General features: G+C 45.7%; 1 protein-coding gene across 1 annotated transcript in view; it reads left to right on the top strand.

The window, feature by feature from the left end:
- Positions 1–16,103, top strand: part of si:dkey-34e4.1 (carboxyl-terminal PDZ ligand of neuronal nitric oxide synthase protein) — a 260,757-nt gene that overhangs the window by 134,757 nt on the left and 109,897 nt on the right. The window lies entirely within an intron of this gene.

Below are 16,103 nucleotides of genomic sequence, written 5' to 3'. Positions count from 1 at the left end.
TGCTGTTTAAAGTCCCAGTCAACTTAGTGTATGTAACTTCTGACCCACTGAAATTAAGAAGAAAATTGGAGAGTGGTTGAAAAACTAGTTTTAATGACTCCAACCTAAGTGTATGTAAACTTCCGACTTCAACTGTATGTTTAAAAAAAAAAAAATATATATATATATATATATATACATAGTACATTTACTCTCTTTTCTGCCCATTTTCGTGATATCCAATTGGTAGTTACAGTCTTGTTCCATGGCTGCAACTCTCCTACGATCTCAGGAGAGGCGAAGGTCGAGAGCCATGCGTCCTCCGAAACATGACCCTGCCACGATGCACTGCTTCTTGACACACTGCTCGCTTAAGGCGCCCTTCCCGCAACAAGGAGTCGCTAGAGTGTGATGGGACAAAGAAATCCCGGCGGGCCAAACCCTCCCCTAACCCGTACGACGCAGGGCCAATTGTGCACAGCCTCATAGGTCTCCCGGTCACAGCCGACTGATACAGCCTGGGATCGAACGCGGGTCTGTAGTGATGCCTCAAGCTCTGCGATGCAGTGCCTTAGACCACTGTGCCACGAATCCAGAACCAGCCTAGCCAGCTGGCTAATCTTTTAAATAAGGTGTAGTAAAAAAACAAAAAAACATCCTCAAAAGATAACATTTGCTAGCTAGATAAGATTAGCAAGATAGCTAGCTAAGGTTAGCATGCTAGCTAGCTACAGTGACAGCTGTCAGTTCCCCATTTGTTGATGTTTCTCTACTTCACATGGAAATCATCACAACATTCTTTCCCACCCCTCTTCGGAGGTGGAGCATAAACAAGTATTTCTGCTCTTGGGCAGGAATTATATCGGCTCCCTCTGGTGGGGAGCTTTTAATGCTGTTCACTGTAGAATTAGAATAAGGTGGCCCAGGTTGGTCTAGTAGTCTGTAGCTGCTGCCTCCGGATCACATACCGATCCAGCATGGGTCCGAATCCAGCCACTGCTATTTTAGCATACTCCCTCCTCTATCTTTTCTCTCTACCTCTGTCCTGTCCAATAAACAAAAGTACTGCCCCACTCCTTTACAAAAATAAGAAAAGAAAAATGAATAATAACTCTCTAGAAAATATGATATGGTGCCTTATGTAATAATATGATATGGCGCCCTATGTAATAATATGATATGGCGCCCTATGTAATAATATAATATGGCGCCCTATGTAATAATATGATATGGCGCCCTATGTAATAATATGATATGGCGCCCTATGTGATAATATGATATGGCGCCCTATCTAATAATATGATATGGCGCCCTATCTAATAATATGATATGGCGCCCTATCTAATAATATGATATGGCGCCCCATGTAATAATATGATATGGCGCCCCATGTAATAATATGATATGGTGCCCTATGTAATAATATGATATGATGCCCCAGTAATAAGTATGATATAGAGTTATTACGGATCTTTAGGGCTTCTTCTCATTGTATTATAGACGAAGCACTGCCTTTTCCTAGTGCCCCAGGGTCAGCCGTTGACAGTAGCTCCTGAAAATGGTCTGCATCACCGATGCCTCTAGGAGAAATTGGAAGTTATGGGCAATTAACTTTGAGTCAGTGTAGGTGTTTTTTCCCCGCTAGGCTTCTTACCTCAGAGACACAACAAACGTGTTTTGTTGTTGTTGTCTTTTTCATTGACACGTCACTTGTGTAGCCATGCGTAGCACCCTAACTGTCTGTCTGTCATTCTCCTGAAAATCTGATCAGAACGCAGCAGGAACTGATAGGGAGAGAGAACCGGAATGTTCTCCTTCTCCGCAGCTATGGAGGGAGACCACCTAATCCCAGAACCCAGAATGTTTTCTTTGATTTTGGAGGGAAGCCACCATAATCCTTTTGAGGGGTTCATAAGCATCTGTTCCATGGAGATAAGCATGAAGAGAGGGATGAGAAAGAGAGGGGGTAGAGGGAGCGAGAGAAAGGGGTGGAAGGAGAAAGAAGAAGGAAAGACAGAAATAGAAAGGAAATGGAAAGAGAGAGGGATGGGGAGATGTGGGTAGAGGAAGAGCAATAGAGAGAGGAAGAAGAAAGAGAGAGGGATGAGGAGATGTGGGTAGAGGAAGAGCAATAGAGAGAGGGATGAGGAGATGTGGGTAGAGGAAGAAGAAAGAGAGAGGGATGAGGAGATGTGGGTAGAGGAAGAGCAATAGAGAGAGGAAGAAGAAAGAGAGAGGGATGAGGAAGAGCAATAGAGAGAGGGATGGGGAGATGTGGGTAGAGGAAGAGCAATAGAGAGAGGAAGAAGAAAGAGAGAGGGATGGGGAGATGTGGGTAGAGGAAGAGCAATAGAGAGAGGAAGAAGAAAGAGAGAGGGATGAGGAAGAGCAATAGAGAGAGGGATGGGGAGATGTGGGTAAAGGAAGATCAATAGAGAGAGGAAGAAGAAAGAGAGAGGGATGAGGAGATGTGGGTAGAGGAAGAGCAATAGAGAGAGGAAGAAGAAAGAGAGAGGCATGAGGAGATGTGGGTAGAGGAAGAGCAATAGAGAGAGGAAGAAGAAAGAGAGAGGGATGAGGAGATGTGGGTAGATGAAGAGCAATAGAGAGAGGAAGAAGAAAGAGAGAGGGATGAGGAGATGTGGGTAGAGGAAGAGCAATAGAGAGAGGAAGAAGAAAGAGAGAGGGATGAGGAGATGTGGGTAGATGAAGAGCAATAGAGAGAGGAAGAAGAAAGAGAGAGGGATGAGGAGATGTGGGTAGAGGAAGAGCAATAGAGAGAGGAAGAAGAAAGAGAGAGGGATGAGGAGATGTGGGTAGATGAAGAGCAATAGAGAGAGGAAGAAGAAAGAGAGAGGGATGTGGGTAGATGAAGAGCAATAGAGAGAGGAAGAAGAAAGAGAGAGGGATGAGGAGATGTGGGTAGAGGAAGAGCAATAGAGAGAGGAAGAAGAAAGAGAGAGGGATGAGGAGATGTGGGTAGAGGAAGAGCAATAGAGAGAGGAAGAAGAAAGAGAGAGGGATGAGGAGATGTGGGTAGATGAAGAGCAATAGAGAGAGGAAGAAGAGAGAGGGATGAGGAGATGTGGGTAGATGAAGAGCAATAGAGAGAGGAAGAAGAAAGAGAGAGGGATGAGGAGATGTGGGTAGAGGAAGAGCAATAGAGAGAGGAAGAAGAAAGAGAGAGGGATGAGGAGATGTGGGTAGATGAAGAGCAATAGAGAGAGGAAGAAGAGAGAGGGATGAGGAGATGTGGGTAGATGAAGAGCAATAGAGAGAGGAAGAAGAAAGAGAGAGGGATGAGGAGATGTGGGTAGAGGAAGAGCAATAGAGAGAGGAAGAAGAAAAAGAGAGAGGATGAGGAGATGTGGGTAGATGAAGAGCAATAGAGATAGGAAGAAGAAAGAGAGAGGGATGAGGAGATGTGGGTAGATGAAGAGCAATAGAGAGAGGAAGAAGAAAGAGAGAGGGATGAGGAGATGTGGGTAGAGGAAGAGCAATAGAGAGAGGAAGAAGAAAGAGAGAGGGATGAGGAGATGTGGGTAGATGAAGAGCAATAGAGAGAGGAAGAAGAAAGAGAGGGATGAGGAGATGTGGGTAGAGAGAGAGAAGAGGCAGGGATGAGAGATGAGGAAGAAGAAAGAAGAAAGAGAGGGATGAGGAGATGTGGGTAGATGAAGAGCAATAGAGAGAGGAAGAAGAAAGAGAGAGGGATGAGGAGATGTGGGTAGATGAAGAGCAATAGAGAGAGGAAGAAGAAAGAGAGAGGGATGAGGAGATGTGGGTAGAGGAAGAGCAATAGAGAGAGGAAGAAGAAAGAGAGAGGGATGAGGAGATGTGAAGGTAGATGAAGAGAAAGAGAGAGGAAGAAGAGAAGAGAGAGGGATGAGGAGATGTGGGTAGATGAAGAGCAATAGAGAGAGGAAGAAGAAAGAGAGAGGGATGAGGAGATGTGGGTAGATGAAGAGCAATAGAGAGAGGAAGAAGAAAGAGAGAGGGATGAGGAGATGTGGGTAGAGGAAGAGCAATAGAGAGAGGAAGAAGAAAGAGAGAGGGATGAGGAGATGTGGGTAGATGAAGAGCAATAGAGAGAGGAAGAAGAAAGAGAGAGGGATGAGGAGATGTGGGTAGAGGAAGAGCAATAGAGAGAGGAAGAAGAAAGAGAGAGGGATGAGGAGATGTGGGTAGATGAAGAGCAATAGAGAGAGGAAGAAGAAAGAGAGAGGGATGAGGAGATGTGGGTAGAGGAAGAGCAATAGAGAGAGGAAGAAGAAAGAGAAGGGAAGGAGATGTGGGTAGAGGAAGAGGGAGAAAGAGAGAGGAAAGAATAGAGAGAGGAAGAAGAAAGAGAGAGGGATGAGGAGATGTGGGTAGATGAAGAGCAATAGAGAGAGGAAGAAGAAAGAGAGAGGGATGAGGAGATGTGGGTAGAGGAAGAGCAATAGAGAGAGGAAGAAGAGAGAGGGATGAGGAGATGTGGGTAGATGAAGAGCAATAGAGAGAGGAAGAAGAAAGAGAGAGGGATGAGGAGATGTGGGTAGAGGAAGAGCAATAGAGAGAGGAAGAAGAAAGAGAGAGGGATGAGGAGATGTGGGTAGAGGAAGAGCAATAGAGAGAGGAAGAAGAAAGAGAGAGGGATGAGGAGATGTGGGTAAAGGAAGAGCAATAGAGAGAGGAAGAAGAAAGAAGAGGGATGAGGAGATAGATGAAGAGATAGAGAGAGGAGAAAGAGAGAGGGATGAGGAGAGGAAGAGCAATAGAGAGAGGAAGAAGAAAGAGAGAGGGATGAGGAGATGTGGGTAGATGAAGAGCAATAGAGAGAGGAAGAAGAAAGAGAGAGGGATGAGGAGATGTGGGTAGAGGAAGAGCAATAGAGAGAGGAAGAAGAAAGAGAGAGGGATGAGGAGATGTGGGTAGATGAAGAGGCAATAGAGAGAGGAAGAAGAAAGAGAGAGGGATGAGGAGATGTGGGTAGATGAAGAGCAATAGAGAGAGGAAGAGAGGGATGAGGAGATGTGGGTAGGAAGAGCAATAGAGAGAGGAAGAAGAAAGAGAGAGGGATGAGGAGATGTGGGTAGATGAAGAGCAATAGAGAGAGGAAGAAGAAAGAGAGAGGGATGAGGAGATGTGGGTAGATGAAGAGCAATAGAGAGAGGAAGAAGAAAGAGAGAGGGATGAGGAGATGTGGGTAGAGGAAGAGCAATAGAGAGAGGAAGAAGAAAGAGAGAGGGATGAGGAGATGTGGGTAGATGAAGAGCAATAGAGAGAGGAAGAAGAAAGAGAGAGGGATGAGGAGATGTGGGTAGATGAAGAGCAATAGAGAGAGGGAAGAAGAGAGAGGGATGAGGAGAGGATGAAGAGCAATAGAGAGAGGAAGAAGAAAGAGAGAGGGATGAGGAGATGTGGGTAGATGAAGAGCAATAGAGAGAGGAAGAAGAAAGAGAGAGGGATGAGGAGATGTGGGTAGATGAAGAGCAATAGAGAGAGGAAGAAGAAAGAGAGAGGGATGAGGAGATGTGGGTAGATGAAGAGCAATAGAGAGAGGAAGAAGAAAGAGAGAGGGATGAGGAGATGTGGGTAGAGGAAGAGCAATAGAGAGAGGAAGAAGAAAGAGAGAGGGATGAGGAGATGTGGGTAGATGAAGAGCAATAGAGAGAGGAAGAAGAAAGAGAGAGGGATGAGGAGATGTGGGTAGATGAAGAGCAATAGAGAGAGGAAGAAGAAAGAGAGAGGGATGAGGAGATGTGGGTAGATGAAGAGCAATAGAGAGAGGAAGAAGAAAGAGAGAGGGATGAGGAGATGTGGGTAGAGGAAGAGCAATAGAGAGAGGAAGAAGAAAGAGAGAGGGATGAGGAGATGTGGGTAGATGAAGAGCAATAGAGAGAGGAAGAAGAAAGAGAGAGGGATGAGGAGATGTGGGTAGAGGAAGAGCAATAGAGAGAGGAAGAAGAAAGAGAGAGGGATGAGGAGATGTGGGTAGATGAAGAGCAATAGAGAGAGGAAGAAGAAAGAGAGAGGGATGAGGAGATGTGGGTAGATGAAGAGCAATAGAGAGAGGAAGAAGAAAGAGAGAGGGATGAGGAGATGTGGGTAGAGGAAGAGCAATAGAGAGAGGAAGAAGAAAAGAGAGGGATGAGGAGATGTGGGTAGATGAAGAGCAATAGAGAGAGGAAGAAGAAAGAGAGAGGGATGAGGAGATGTGGGTAGATGAAGAGCAATAGAGAGAGGAAGAAGAAAGAGAGAGGGATGAGGAGATGTGGGTAGATGAAGAGCAATAGAGAGAGGAAGAAGAAAGAGAGAGGGATGAGGAGATGTGGGTAGATGAAGAGCAATAGAGAGAGGAAGAAGAAAGAGAGAGGGATGAGGAGATGTGGGTAGAGGAAGAGCAATAGAGAGAGGAAGAAGAAAGAGAGAGGGATGAGGAGATGTGGGTAGAGGAAGAGCAATAGAGAGAGGAAGAAGAAAGAGAGGGATGAGGAGATGTGGGTAGAGGAAGAGCAATAGAGAGAGGAAGAAGAAAGAGAGGATGAGGAGATGTGGGTAGAGGAAGAGCAATAGAGAGAGGAAGAAGAAAGAGAGAGGGATGAGGAGATGTGGGTAGAGGAAGAGCAATAGAGAGAGAGAGAGGGATGAGGAGATGTGGGTAGATGAAGAGCAATAGAGAGAGGAAGAAGAAAGAGAGAGGGATGAGGAGATGTGGGTAGAGGAAGAGCAATAGAGAGAGGAAGAAGAGAGAGGGATGAGGAGATGTGGGTAGAGGAAGAGCAATAGAAGAGAGGAAGAAGAAAAAGAGAGAGGGATGAGGAGATGTGGGTAGAGGAAGAGCAATAGAGAGAGGAAGAAGAAAGAGAGAGGGATGAGGAGATGTGGGTAGAGGAAGAGCAATAGAGAGAGGAAGAAGAGAGAGGAAGAAGAAAGAGAGAGGGATGAGGAGATGTGGGTAGAGGAAGAGCAATAGAGAGAGGAAGAAGAAAAAGAGGGATGAGGGATGAGGAGATGTGGGAAGAAGAAGAGCAATGAGGAAGAGAGAGAGGAAGAAGAAAGAGAGAGGGATGAGGAGATGTGGGTAGAGGAAGAGCAATAGAGAGAGGAAGAAGAAAGAGAGGGATGAGGAGATGTGGGTAGAGGAAGAGCAATAGAGAGAGGAAGAAGAGAGAGGGATGAGGAGATGTGGGTAGAGGAAGAGCAATAGAGAGAGGAAGAAGAAAGAGAGAGGGATGAGGAGATGTGGGTAGAGGAAGAGCAATAGAGAGAGGAAGAAGAAAGAGAGAGGGATGAGGAGATGTGGGTAGAGGAAGAGCAATAGAGAGAGGAAGAAGAAAGAGAGAGGGGATGAGGAGATGTGGGTAGAGAGCAATAGAGAGAGAAGAAGAAAGAGCAGGGATGAGGAGAGAGAAGAGGAGAGAGAGGGATGAGGAGATGGGAGATGAAGAGCAATAGAGAGAGGAAGAAGAAAGAGAGAGGGATGAGGAGATGTGGGTAGATGAAGAGCAATAGAGAGAGGAAGAAGAAAGAGAGAGGGATGAGGAGATGTGGGTAGAGGAAGAGCAATAGAGAGAGGAAGAAGAAAGAGAGAGGGATGAGGAGATGTAGAGAGAGGGATGGGGAGAGGAAGAGCAATAGAGAGAGGAAGAAGAAAGAGAGAGGGATGAGGAGATGAGGTAGATGAAGAGCAATAGAGAGAGGAAGAAGAAAGAGAGAGGGATGAGGAGATGGGTAAGGAAGAGCAATAGAGAGAGGAAGAAGAAAGAGAGAGGGATGAGGAAGAGCAATAGAGAGAGGAAGAAAGAGAGAGGGATGAGGAGATGTGGGTAGAGGAAGAGCAATAGAGAGAGGAAGAAGAAAGAGAGAGGGATGAGGAGATGTGGGTAGAGGAAGAGCAATAGAGAGAGGAAGAAGAAAGAGAGAGGGATGAGGAGATGTGGGTAGAGGAAGAGCAATAGAGAGAGGAAGAAGAAAGAGAGATGAGGAGATGTAGAGGAAGAGATGTGGGAGAGGAAGAGCAATAGAGAAGAGAAAGAGAGGGATGATGGGAGATGCAATAGAGAGAGGAAGAAGAAAGAGAGAGGGATGAGGAGATGTGGGAGGAAGAGCAAGAGAGGGAGAGGAAGAAAGCAAAGAGAGAGGGATGAGGAGATGTGGGTAGATGAAGAGCAATAGAGAGAGGGAAGAAAGAGAGGGATGAGGAGATGTGGGTAGAGGAAGAGCAATAGAGAGAGGAAGAAGAAAGAGAGAGGGATGAGGAGATGGGTAGAGGAAGAGCAATAGAGAGAGGGATGAGAAGAGCAATAGAGAGAGGAAGAAGAAAGAGAGAGGGATGAGGAGATGTGGGTAGAGGAAGAGCAATAGAGAGAGGAAGAAAAAGAGAGGGATGAGGAGATGTGGGTAGATGAAGAGCAATAGAGAGAGGAAGAAGAAAAGAGAGGAGGGATGAGGAGATGTGGGTATAGAGAGAGGAAGAAGAAAAGAGAGATGAGGAAGAAGCAATAGAGAGAGGGATGAGGAGATGTGGGTAGAGGAAAGCAATAGAGAGAGGAAGAAGAAAGAGAGGGATGAGGAGATGTGGGTAGAGGAAGAGCAATAGAGAGAGGAAGAAGAAAGAGAGAGGGATGAGGAGATGTGGGTAGATGAAGAGCAATAGAGAGAGGAAGAAGAAAGAGAGAGGGATGAGGAGATGTGGGTAGAGGAAGAGCAATAGAGAGAGGAAGAAGAAAGAGAGAGGGATGAGGAGATGATGTAAAGGAAGAGCAATAGAGAGAGAAGAAGAAAAAGGATGAGGATGAGATGTGGGTGAGGAAGAGCAATAGAGAGAGGAAGAAGAAAGAGAGAGGGATGAGGAGATGAGGGAAGAGGAAGAGCAATAGAGAGGAGAGGAAGAGCAAAGAGAGAGAGGATGAGGAGATGTGGGTAGAAGGAAGAGCAATAGAGAGAGGAGGAAGAAGAGAGAGGGATGAGGGATAGAGGAAGAGCAATAGAGAGGAGGAAGAAAGAAAGAGAGAGGGATGAGGAGATGTGGGTAGATGAAGAGCAATAGAGAGAGGAAGAAGAAAGAGAGAGGGATGAGGAGATGTGGGTAGAGGAAGAGCAAAGAGGAAGAAGAAAGAGAGAGGGATGAGGAGATGTGGGTAGAGGAAGAGCAATAGAGAGAGGGATGGGGAGATGTGGGTAGAGGAAGAGCAATAGAGAGAGGAAGAAGAAAGAGAGAGGGATGAGGAGATGTGGGTAGAGGAAGAGCAATAGAGAGAGGAAGAAGAAAGAGAGAGGGATGAAGAGATGTGGGTAGAGGAAGAGCAATAGAGGAAGAGAGGGATGAGGAAGAGCAATAGAGAGAGGGAAGAAAGGAGATGAGGGATGAGAGAAGAGGAAGAGCAATAGAGAGAGGAAGAAGAAAGAGAGAGGGATGAGGAGATGTGGGTAGATGAAGAGCAATAGAGAGGAAGAAGAAAGAGAGAGGGATGAGGAGATGTGGGTAGAGGAAAAGCAATAGAGAGAGGAAGAAGAAAGAGATGAGGGATAGAGGAAGAGCAATAGGGAAGAGGGATGGGGAGATGTGGGTAGAGGAAGAGCAATAGAGAGAGGGAAGAGGAAGGATAGGGAGAGGGATGAGGAGATGTGGGTAGAGGAAGAGCAATAGAGAGAGGAAGAGGAAGAGAGAGGGATGAGGAGATGTGGGTAGATGAAGAGCAATAGAGAGAGGAAGAAGAAAGAGAGAGGGATGAGGAGATGTGGGTAGAGGAAGAGCAATAGAGAGAGGAAGAAGAAAGAGAGAGGGATGAGGAGATGTGGGTAGAGGAAGAGCAATAGAGAGAGGGATGGGGAGATGTGGGTAGAGAAGAGCAATAGAGAGAGGAAGAAGAAAGAGAGAGGGATGAGGAGATGGGTAGAGGAAGAGCAATAGAGAGAGAGGAAGAAGAAAGAGAGAGGGATGAAGAGATGTGGGTAAAGGAAGAGCAATGAGAGAGGAAGGAAGAGCAAAGAGAGAGGGATGAGGAAGAGCAATAGAGAGAGGAAGAAGAAAGAGAGAGAGAGGGATGAGGAGATGTGGGTAGAGGAAGAGCAATAGAGAGAGGAAGAAGAAAGAGAGAGGGATGAGGAGATGTGGGTAGATGAGGAGATGTGGGAAGAGCAATAGAGAGAGGAAGAAGAAAAGAGAGGGATGAGGGATGAGGAGATGTGGGTAGAGGAAGAGCAATAGAGAGAGGAAGGAAGAGAGAGGGATGAGGGATGAGGAAGAGCAATAGAGAGGAAGAAGAAAAGAGAGGGATGAGGAGATGTGAAGAGCAATAGAGAGAGGAAGAAGCAATAGAGAGAGGGATGAGAAAGAGATGTGGGTAGAGGAAGAGCAATAGAGAAGGAAGAAGAAAAGAGAGGGATGAGGAGATGTGGGTAGAGGAAGAGCAATAGAGAGAGGAAGAAGAAAGAGAGAGGGATGAGGAGATGTGGGTAGAGGAAGAGCAATAGAGAGAGGAAGAAGCAAAGAGAGGAAGAAGAGGATGAGGAGAGCAATAGGGTAGGAAGGAAAAGAGCAATAGAGAGAGGAAGAAGATGTGGGTAAAGGAAGAAGAGAGAGGGATGAGGAGATGTGGGTAGAGGAAGAGCAATAGAGAGAGGAAGAAGAAAGAGAGAGGGATGAGGAGATGTGGGTAGAGGAAGAGCAATAGAGAGAGGAAGGGGAGGGATGAGGAGTGGGTAAAGGAAGAGCAATAGGGAGGAAGAAGGAAGAGCAATGAGGAGAGAGAAGGAAGAGAAGAGAGAGAGGGATGAGGAGATGTGGAGGAAAGAGCAATAGAGAGAGGAAGAAGAAAGAGAGAGGGATGAGGAGATGTGGGTAGATGAAGAGCAATAGAGAGAGGAAGAAGAAAGAGAGAGGGATGAGGAGATGTGGGTAGAGGAGAAAAGCAATAGAGAGAGGAAGAAGAAAGAGAGGGATGAGGAAAGCAATAGGGAGAGGGATGGGGAGATGTGGGTAGAGGAAGAGCAATAGAGAGAGGGATGAGGAAGAGAGAGGGATGAGGAGATGTGGGTAGAGGAAGAGCAATAGAGAGAGGAAGAAGAAAGAGAGAGGGATGAGGAGATGTGGGTAGATGAAGAGCAATAGAGAGAGGAAGAAGAAAGAGAGAGGGATGAGGAGATGTGGGTAGAGGAAAAGCAATAGAGAGAGGAAGAAGAAAGAGAGAGGGATGAGGAGATGTGGGTAGAGGAAGAGCAATAGAGAGAGGGATGGGGAGATGTGGGTAAAGGAAGAGCAATAGAGAGAGGAAGAAGAAAGAGAGAGGGATGAGGAGATGTGGGTAGAGGAAGAGCAATAGAGAGAGGAAGAAGAAAGAGAGAGGGATGAAGAGATGTGGGTAAAGGAAGAGCAATAGAGAGAGGAAGAAGAAAGAGAGAGGGATGAGGAAGAGCAATAGAGAGAGGAAGAAGAAAGAGAGAGAGAGGGATGAGGAGATGTGGGTAGAGGAAGAGCAATAGAGAGAGGAAGAAGAAAGAGAGAGGGATGAGGAGATGTGGGTAGATGAAGAGCAATAGAGAGAGGAAGAAGAAAGAGAGAGGGATGAGGAGATGTGGGTAGAGGAAAAGCAATAGAGAGAGGAAGAAGAAAGAGAGAGGGATGAGGAAGAGCAATAGGGAGAGGGATGGGGAGATGTGGGTAGAGGAAGAGCAATAGAGAGAGGGATGAGGAAGAGAGAGGGATGAGGAGATGTGGGTAGAGGAAGAGCAATAGAGAGAGGAAGAAGAAAGAGAGAGGGATGAGGAGATGTGGGTAGAGGAAGAGCAATAGAGAGAGGAAGAAGAAAGAGAGAGGGATGAGGAGATGTGGGTAGATGAAGAGCAATAGAGAGAGGAAGAAGAAAGAGAGAGGGATGAGGAGATGTGGGTAGAGGAAGAGCAATAGAGAGAGGAAGAAGAAAGAGAGAGGGATGAGGAGATGTGGGTAGAGGAAGAGCAATAGAGAGAGGGATGAGTAAGAGCAATAGAGAGAGGAAGAAGAAAGAGAGAGGGATGAGGAAGAGCAATAGAGAGAGGAAGAAAAAAGAGAGGGATGAGGAGATGTGGGTAGATGAAGAGCAATAGAGAGAGGAAGAAGAAAGAGAGAGGGGTGAGGAGATGTGGGTAGAGGAAGAGCAATAGAGAGAGGAAGAAGAAAGAGAGAGGGATGAGGAAGAGCAATAGAGAGAGGGATGAGGAGATGTGGGTAGAGGAAGAGCAATAGAGAGAGGAAGAAGAAAGAGAGGGATGAGGAGATGTGGGTAGAGGAAGAGCAATAGAGAGAGGAAGAAGAAAGAGAGAGGGATGAGGAAGAGCAATAGAGAGAGGAAGAAGAAAGAGAGAGGGATGAGGAGATGTGGGTAGAGGAAGAGCAATAGAGAGAGGAAGAAGAAAGAGAGAGGGATGAGGAGATGTGGGTAAAGGAAGAGCAATAGAGAGAGGAAGAAGAAAGAGAGGGATGAGGAGATGTGGGTAGAGGAAGAGCAATAGAGAGAGGGATGAGTAAGAGCAATAGAGAGAGGAAGAAGAAAGAGAGAGGGATGAGGAAGAGCAATAGAGAGAGGAAGAAGAAAGAGAGAGGGATGAGGAGATGTGGGTAGATGAAGAGCAATAGAGAGAGGAAGAAGAAAGAGAGAGGGGCGAGGAGATGTGGGTAGATGAAGAGCAATAGAGAGAGGAAGAAGAAAGAGAGAGGGATGAGGAGATGAGGAAGAGCAATAGAGAGAGGGATGAGGAGATGTGGGTAGATGAAGAGCAATAGAGAGAGGAAGAAGAAAGAGAGAGGGATGAGGAGATGTGGGTAGATGTAGAGCAATAGAGAGAGGAAGAAGAAAGAGAGAGGGATGAGGAGATGTGGGTAAAGGAAGAGCAATAGAGAGAGGAAGAAGAAAGAGAGAGGGATGAGGAGATGTGGGTAGAGGAAGAGCAATAGAGAGAGGGATGGGGAGATGTGGGTAAAGGAAGAGCAATAGAGAGAGGAAGAAGAAAGAGAGAGGGATGAGGAGATGTGGGTAGAGGAAGAGCAATAGAGAGAGGAAGAAGAAAGAGAGAGGGATGAAGAGATGTGGGTAAAGGAAGAGCAATAGAGAGAGGAAGAAGAAAGAGAGAGGGATGAGGAAGAGCAATAGAGAGAGGAAGAAGAAAGAGAGAGAGAGGGATGAGGAGATGTGGGTAGAGGAAGAGCAATAGAGAGAGGAAGAAGAAAGAGAGAGGGATGAGGAGATGTGGGTAGATGAAGAGCAATAGAGAGAGGAAGAAGAAAGAGAGAGGGATGAGGAGATGTGGGTAGAGGAAAAGCAATAGAGAGAGGAAGAAGAAAGAGAGAGGGATGAGGAAGAGCAATAGGGAGAGGGATGGGGAGATGTGGGTAGAGGAAGAGCAATAGAGAGAGGGATGAGGAAGAGAGAGGGATGAGGAGATGTGGGTAGAGGAAGAGCAATAGAGAGAGGAAGAAGAAAGAGAGAGGGATGAGGAAGAGCAATAGAGAGAGGAAGAAGAAAGAGAGAGGGATGAGGAGATGTGGGTAGAGGAAGAGCAATAGAGAGAGGGATGAGTAAGAGCAATAGAGAGAGGAAGAAGAGAGAGGGATGAGGAAGAGCAATAGAGAGAGGAAGAAGAAAGAGAGACAGAGGGATGAGGAGATGTGGGTAGATGAAGAGCAATAGAGAGAGGAAGAAGAAAGGGATGAGGAGATGTGGGTAGATGAAGAGCAATAGAGAGAGGAAGAAGAAAGAGAGAGGGATGAGGAGATGTGGATAGATGAAGAGCAATAGAGAGAGGAAGAAGAAAGAGAGAGGGGGAGAAATGGAACGAGAAGTGGGAGGGGATAGAGAGATAGAAAGTGAGAGAGCGCGAGTGACTGAGAGGAAGACTGGGAGATACTGATGTGAAGAAAGAGATTAGGGGTAGGGAGATGGGGAGAGGAACCGAGTGTGGAGAGAGGGGGAATGATGTACAGGACGTTGACAGAGAAAGAGAGTGAGGGAGTTGAGAGAAGAGAACAGGGGAGAGTGTGACAGCTCCATGCCAACCTCAGTGCTCCTGACACAGCAGCTAGCTAGCGTGGCACTGAGAGAGGGAGAGGGACTCGATTCATGCCAAACCCTATGCCCCTGTCAGTGCCATCTTAACTCCCCATGCCAACGTGATGCCCAGCCTGACACAGCAACTAGTCTGTTATTTAGAGAAGGAGGGGTCAAAAACGGATGAAGTATCCTTTTGGTCCCCTCTCTGGTCGTCCATCTTTTCTCTCTCAATTCAATTCAAAGGGCTTTACTGGTATGGGAAACATATGTTTACATTGCCAAAGCAAATGGAATAGACAATAAACAAAAGGGAAATAAACAATGGAAACATTAGTAAACATTACCCTCACAAAAGTTTAAAAGAATATAGACATTTCAAATGTTATAGTATTGGCTATGTACAGTGTTGTAACAATGTGCAAATACAGTGCCTTGCGAAAGTATTCGGCCCCCTTGAACTTTGCGACCTTTTGCCACATTTCAGGCTTCAAACATAAAGATATACAACTGTATTTTTTTGTGAAGAATCAACAACAAGTGGGACACAATCATGAAGTGGAACGACATTTATTGGATATTTCAAACTTTTTTAACAAATCAAAAACTGAAAAATTGGGCGTGCAAAATTATTCAGCCCCTTTACTTTCAGTGCAGCAAACTCTCTCCAGAAGTTCAGTGAGGATCTCTGAATGATCCAATGTTGACCTAAATGACTAATGATGATAAATACAATCCACCTGTGTGTAATCAAGTCTCCGTATAAATGCACCTGCACTGTGATAGTCTCAGAGGTCCGTTAAAAGAGCAGAGAGCATCATGAAGAACAAGGAACACACCAGGCAGGTCTGAGATACTGTTGTGAAGAAGTTTAAAGCCGGATTTGGATACAAAAATATTTCCCAAGCTTTAAACATCCCAAGGAGCACTGCAAGCGATAATATTGAACTGGAAGGAGTATCAGACCACTGCAAATCTACCAAGACCTGGCCGTCCCTCTAAACTTTCAGCTCATACAAGGAGAAGACTGATCAGAGATGCAGCCAAGAGGCCCATGATCACTCTGGATGAACTGCAGAGATCTACAGCTGAGGTGGGAGACTCTGTCCATAGGACAACAATCAGTCGTATATTGCACAAATCTGGCCTTTATGGAAGAGTGGCAAGAAGAAAGCCATTTCTTAAAGATATCCATAAAAAGTGTCGTTTAAAGTTTGCCACAAGCCACCTGGGAGACACACCAAACATGTGGAAGAAGGTGCTCTGATCAGATTAAACCAAAATTGAACTTTTTGGCAACAATGCAAAACGTTATGTTTGGCGTAAAAGCAACACAGCTCATCACCCTGAACACACCATCCCCACTGTCAAACATGGTGGTGGCAGCATCATGGTTTGGGCCTGCTTTTCTTCAGCAGGGACAGGGACGATGGTTAAAATTGATGGGAAGATGGATGGAGCCAAATACAGGACCATTCTGGAAGAAAACCTGATGGAGTCTGCAAAAGACCTGAGACTGGGACGGAGATTTGTCTTCCAACAAGACAATGATCCAAAACATAAAGCAAAATCTACAATGGAATGGTTCAAAAATAAACATATCCAGGTGTTAGAATGGCCAAGTCAAAGTCCAGACCTGAATCCAATCGAGAATCTGTGGAAAGAACTGAAAACTGCTGTTCACAAATGCTCTCCATCCAACCTCACTGAGCTCGAGCTGTTTTGCAAGGAGGAATGGGAAAAAATGTCAGTCTCTCGATGTGCAAAACTGATAGAGACATACCCCAAGCGACTTACACTTGTAATCGCAGCAAAAGGTGGCGCTTCAAAGTTTTAACTTAAGGGGGCTGAATAATTTTGCACGCCCAATTTTTCTGTTTTTGATTTGTTAAAAAAGTTTGAAATATCCAATAAATGTCGTTCCACTTCGTGATTGTGTCCCACTTGTTGTTGATTTTTTACAGTTTTATATCTTTATGTTTGAAGCCTGAAATGTCGCAAAGTTCAAGGAGGCCGAATACTTTCGCAAGGCACTGTAGTTGAAGTAAGAAAGGGAAAATAAATAAACGGATACATTTGTTTTTTTTTCAATGTTTACAATGTTGTTTGTGCTCC

Source organism: Oncorhynchus nerka, linkage group LG4 (assembly GCF_034236695.1).
Source record: "Oncorhynchus nerka isolate Pitt River linkage group LG4, Oner_Uvic_2.0, whole genome shotgun sequence".
NCBI classification, from domain to species: Eukaryota; Metazoa; Chordata; class Actinopteri; order Salmoniformes; family Salmonidae; genus Oncorhynchus; species Oncorhynchus nerka.
This window is presented reverse-complemented; position numbering and strand designations above follow the sequence as displayed.